The sequence below is a fragment of the Microtus ochrogaster genome, chromosome 6 (assembly GCF_000317375.1).
Source record: "Microtus ochrogaster isolate Prairie Vole_2 chromosome 6, MicOch1.0, whole genome shotgun sequence".
Taxonomy (NCBI): Eukaryota; Metazoa; Chordata; class Mammalia; order Rodentia; family Cricetidae; genus Microtus; species Microtus ochrogaster.
The window spans coordinates 14,774,686-14,780,874 of NC_022013.1; the positions used below are offsets into that span (position 1 = coordinate 14,774,686).

Sequence of the window (6,189 nt, forward strand, 5' to 3'; positions counted from 1 at the left end):
AGTTGGGAAGACTATTTCATCCACTCTCAGATTTCTGTAGTTGCCAGCAGTTCTTTGTGTGGGATTGGGGCCTCAGTGAAATTTCCCCAACCACCATAGCACGACTGTTGTTGTGCATGTTCATAGCATGTTTAGGCATATTCTATAGGTATAGCTTCTGACATTACTAGGAGAGATAATCTCACAGCAGACTTCCTGTTCCTCTGGCTCTTCCATACATTCTACCCCTTCTTTCAGTAATGTTTCCCAAGCTTTAGGCTCTGAAGTTATCTTGTATATTTATCCACTGGACTGAGCTTCACAACTCTGAATTTTTATTGGATTGGTTTTCTGTAATGTTCCCCATCTGTGGCAAACAGAAATTTCCTTGGTATGTAGTGAGGACTACATTATTGTATGAATATAGACAAATATTCAGAATGTTATTAAGTATTATGTTGTTTTATTAATGTGATAGTTGTAGGTTTACAACTACCCAAGATCTAATACTTCAGTAACCCTGACTAGGTGGCTTGGTTTCCGATACTAGACATGAATTTCTCTCATGATGAGTTGGTCTTTAGTCCAATATAGAGCTCCATGTGTGCCCTGTGGCATTTTTAGGGTTATTGGATCATTCTATTGATCCAATGATCATTCTAATGATCATTCTATCATTTTAGGGTTTTTTCCTGTGGTTCATAGGCCATGACAGGGTAGGGCTTTGGTTACTTCCCTCCTTTGGAAGCTTGGCTCCTGCCTTCTGGTACCACTAAAGTCAGGCCTCAAGGAAGAGGTTAACAGTTCAGTTACAGCTCAAGAGTCTCTGAATTCTGTGGTTGAAGTGCCTGGTGTCATCTGAAATAAGGACATAGCTTTCACTTTTAGGAGACAACCGAGGGAAATAGCATTAACCGGCACTATTTTGAAAGTCTCTTGGACAACAATGAAACACAACTCAGAAGAAAAGTTCCCATGCCTAGTGTCGGAGTTTTGCTAAATGTCCTTTGATTCTTGGAGGGATAGTGGTTACTGCAGATGGAAAATTTTCAAGGTGTGTGTGTGTGTGTGTGTATGTACACAGCCTGTGTGTATTATAGGTATTTTTAAGTATATAGTTAATAGCATTGTAACTTAAGAATTGTAAACATTCTTACTATTATTTTACCATCATCCTTTCTCTCTCTCCCTCCCCCTCTCTCTCTCTCTCTCTCTCTCTCTCTCTCTCTCTCTCTCTCTCTCATAATTTCTGTTATATTAATGATAATCTAGAATAATAGCTAATGCTTGAAATGGGCTTTACCTAGCTTTCTATATGTGGTTTTAGCCTTGAGTCTAAAGCAGGAAACTAGGAATTTAGTTTGTAAAACCTGAATATTTTTAATAGATTATAATTTTTTAAATTTTTCTGATATCTACTGCATATGACACTTAAAACACTTAAGTTTTCTTCAGTGATCTGTGAACATTCCTAACAGCGACATTTCAAGTCTCCAAAAAGATAATGGTACCCATAAGAAGGATTCCAACTGGATTGTTGGAATAACAACACTATCCAAAGCAGACAAACACTACCCAAAGGTCAGCTTTAAACTTCAAACTACTAAGGACACTAGCAAGTTGGTTAGCAGAGAAGATACAGTTTCACAGACTATCCAGCCAAGACTTCAGATGAACCCCATACTTTTTTATCACACAGAGACTAAACTAAAAATACTAAAGCTAGCTTTCCCAGGATTTGATCATAAACCAAATTTTCTCAGGATCCCTTATAGGTACTTTTGCCCAAAGGAAACAAGAAGTAATTTTTAGAATATAATGCCCACATTCCTAAGAGAAGCATTGGGTGTGTTTTGGTTATTCAATGCATTGTGAATGTTTATCATCATTTTGCAGGGGGTGGGTGTGGATTGCAAATTGTTACTGGTCATAGTAAGAGAGAAAATTAAGCAATGAAATTGGATTATAGGATCTCTTTCTGAAAAAGCAGGTAATAAAAAGACAGGATACAAGGGTAGATTATTTAATTTACTTTAAACTAAAAAGTATTCATCACAATTTTTTACATTGGTATGAATTTTTGTATATTGATATGAATGTAGGTTTTTTGTTAGAACATGCTGTATATATGCTTGTACTCTTAAGGTTATTTTATTGATATAAATGTAAGGCTATTTTTATTATACTGAATATATGTTTCTACTCTTGTTTAAGGAAGCATACCTATACAGTTCATTTTAAAATTTCATGAATAATTAAGAAATACAAGTTAGTAGTTAGCCATCTATAATAATCTTGTAATTATGTTAGGTATGTTTTCAAGGTTAAACAGAGATACATTTTTGATACAAGGTAGTCTTCAAACACATCAGGGACTTATAAAATATGGTGTTTATGATGTTTTAATAACCCAAGGCTTTTCTTGACTTTGAGACCCATCTGTCCTGGCAGTGCCAATTTACTTTAAAAAGAAAAAAGATGATGGGAATCAAAGAACCTCTATATGGAGTTTGCTTTTATTTGACAATTTAGCCACTGTGCAAACCCTTGTCTCCACTGCTTACAGTATGCTCTCCAAATTGGACCAGTAGGACACAAAACAAGGTGACTGCAAAACTTTTCCAAAGCAAGATAGGAGAGTCAATCAAAATTTACAGAAAAATCTATCAAGTATTCTACTCCTGTAATCTGAAGATGGATGTCTCAGCATTGTAGAGAATATGTAACTGTCCAGGCAGACAGATATTCTGTCATTTCTATGACAAGTTTTGGAATTTGTTTGCTCTTCACTTCCTGTTTGCTCAGGTAATATTACATTCTTCTCCTGGTATCTGATGGAATTGAAGACAAGATAGTTATAGCTATATTTTTTGATGTTACAAAATTTATTGAAGAAACTTACAAAAGATGTATAAGGCATATAAGATTGAGAGACATGATATCTTAAATTGTTAATCTAAGAAAATGTTTTGAGGTTTAAAAATTAGTTTTGAGTTGGTAATAAAAGTTAAGATATAAAGTAAATTGGGTAGAAAACTTTTGACTCACCAATATAAAATAGATAATAGAGCACTTTCTCTGAATGTGCCAAATAAAAATGGATGAAACATTGTATGTGTAATTCTTACTAGATAATTTTTATATATTTTTATATTGTTAAAGTTAAAACCTTTCTTTTTATTTAGACAAAAAAAGGAAAATACTGGGAGACATTCAACCACACTGGGAAACCCAAAGTTGCTTTTGAATTGATTAAATAAAATTAACCTTGGGTCAGGAGGCTGAGTTAGCAAGTTGGCAGAAAGTAATCATAGAGCATCAAAGGACATACAGGAAAGACATGGGAAGTAGGTAGGAGGAATGTAGATTAGTGCAAGTTTTTCTGGTTTGGTAGAAAAGAAGCTTGGTCTTTCAGAATTGCCAGCAAGGAGAGATAGTTAGCTTCTTGCTACTTAGCTTCTTTGACCCAGAAGATTTTTCACCCCAATCTTTGAGTCTTGGCTCTTATTTGTAAATTGAATGATAGAGATTTAGTTCAAACTACCTGTGGCAGCAGAGACAGAGCTGGTGCCTGGAGCAGAATTCCCACCAGGCTACAGTATGAGCAACTAAGCCACTCCTAGAGAAGCCGCTGGTAACTGCAGAGTTGCAATTACTGGATGTTTTAGTTATCTAGGTTGTTTTATGGTTCCATATTAATTTTAAGATGTTTATTGTGAGTTGAGATAGGGATATTGATTGAGATTACACTGAATCTAATCTGCAAATAGGTTTTGGTAGGAAGATAATTTTTACTATATTAAAATTCTGATCCACAAGCATGGGATGTTTTTCCATTTTCTAAGGTCTTTTTCCATCTCTTTCTTTAGAGATTGAAGGCTTTCACTGTAGAAATTCTTCCTTCCATGGTTACATTTAATTCTAGATATCTTATTTTCCTTGAGGCTTCTGTGAATGGTGATAGTGTACCCATGGTTTCTTTCTATGTGGATAGTATATGTCAGGGACCCTTGTCCCAAAGATGATAGCAGAGACCATTGTCCTAAGAATGTTTGCAGAAAGCCCCACTACCTTGAGATCTGTTTGGTAACGGAACCTGCCTCACATCCCACCTATCTTGATAGCAGGGACCATTGTCCTAAGAATGTTTGCAGAGAGCCCCCACATCCCAACTACCTTGAGAGCTGTTTGACCAGGTGTGCTGACTAGTGACCTTTGCTACCCCGGCAAAATCCCCCACCCCAAGCCAAATTCCTCATTTAAAAGCTATATAAGCTGCTACCATAATAAACTACATAACAAACATAATAAAAACGCTAATAAACTGAGACCTTGACAAGAATTTTGCTTGGTCTCCGTTTCTCTCTCGTGCCCATGTTCTTCAGGTAGTGCCTCTTCAGACCCTGGAATAACTAGACCTGCTGGACTGGTACAAGTATATAGAGAAGTTATTGCTTAATTCAAGTTTATTTTTTATCCTGCCACGTTGCTGAATAAATCATTTTCAGAATTTTGTGGTAGAATTTTTGAGCTCTCTGATTTATAATAGCATGCCATCTGCAAATATGGATAGATTGATTTTATTTCTTTCCTATTTGTACCCATTTAATTTTCTTCTCTTGTTCTATCGCTCCAACTAGTGCTTCAAACAAAATATTAAAAAAGAGGCAGAGATAGTAGACATCATTGTCTTGTTCCTGAATTCAAGGGGATTGCTTCAAGTTTCTTTTGATTTTGAATAATGTTGGCTGCGCAGTCCTCATATATAGATTTGACTATGTTGAAATAAATTCTTTCTAGTCCTATGTTCTCTAAAATCCTTACCATAAGGACACATTGGGTTTTATGAGAGTCCTTTTTGTCTATTTTTGAGATAACTATATTTTTATGTTAATTTATATGGCTTATTGCATTTATCAGCTTGAATATGTTACACCACCCATGTATTTCAAGGATAAAGCTAACTTGATCCATGGACAATCTTATTGATATATGCCTGTATTATATTTGCTTGTATCTTACTGAGCATTTTTGAATGTATGTTCACCAAAAATAATGGTCTGTAGCTTCATTTTTGTTCTATTTTGTTAAAGTATGGAATGCCTCAAGAATGTGTGTGTCATTCATGTGCAAGGACCATACTAATCTTCTCTGTATTATTGCCACTGTAGGATATATGCTGCTAAAGTGAGCATTGCCTGTTTATAAAGGTTAAAATATTGCAATATTTTACACTTAGGTATGTGAATTTATATATGCATTTATTTGTTTGTTTGTTTGTTTGTTTGTTTCGAGACAGGGTTTCTCTGTGGCTTTGGAGCCTGTCCTGGAACTAGCTCTTGTAGACCAGGCTAGTCTCGAACTCACAGAGATCCGCCTCCCTCTGCCTTCCGAGTGCTGGGATTAAAGGCGTGTGTCACCATGGCCCGACTTATATATGCATTTATAATGTTTCTGAATATATATTTATCAATTATCTATTGATAGACACTTGAGCTGTTTGTTCCTCTAAACTATTGTGAATGTTGTTTGAAGGAATAAAGATATGTAAATAGCTCTTTCATATCCTGCTTCAATGGTTCAAAAACGTACTCAGAAGTAATATTGCTTGATCAAATGACAATTTTCTTTTTAACTTTTTTGAACAACCTCTGTAATGTTTCACATTGCAATTGTAATATTTTACATTTTTTTTTTTTACCAAGAGCACTTAGACATTCCAATTTCCTGATTCTTACCAACACTTATTAATGCACTGTTTCTGGTAGTGTCTATCTTAATAAATATGACGTTTTGTTTCTTAAGAATTGAGGAATATATTTTCTTTTTCCTTATATTTTTATCATGGACTTAATCTTCTAGAAAGTGTTTAAATAAAACTAGTAACAAAAAATGAAAAAACTAGTAACAAAAAATCAATCACTAAAAAATAATTAGTAAAGTAAATAATTTTTCATAAAATTGAACATAAAAGATAAAACTTATAAGCTTCAAAAATATTCTGTTTCAATTGCTACATTTCAAGTTCCATGTAGAAACTAGTTCACAGTGTGCATGACCAGGGAACAACTCAGGAGCTTCCTCCTTCATTATGCATCTCTTGTGGATCTTTCACTGCTTCTTTATCTGATCCATAAATGCATGAGTCCTTAATTTAATCTGATGTCACTTCCTAAACCTGGTTCAGAATGTTCTTGCTTTCTCACTCAA

The 6,189-nt window shown here is 34.8% G+C and overlaps 1 non-coding gene across 1 annotated transcript; it reads right to left on the reverse strand.

Moving 5' to 3' along the window:
• Positions 1 to 5,067: 5,067 nt before the first annotated feature.
• Positions 5,068 to 5,174, reverse strand: LOC113456250. The gene has a single exon (XR_003377099.1). It is a non-coding gene; the product is annotated as a U6 spliceosomal RNA (small nuclear RNA).
• Between the last annotated feature and the right edge of the window lie 1,015 nt (positions 5,175 to 6,189).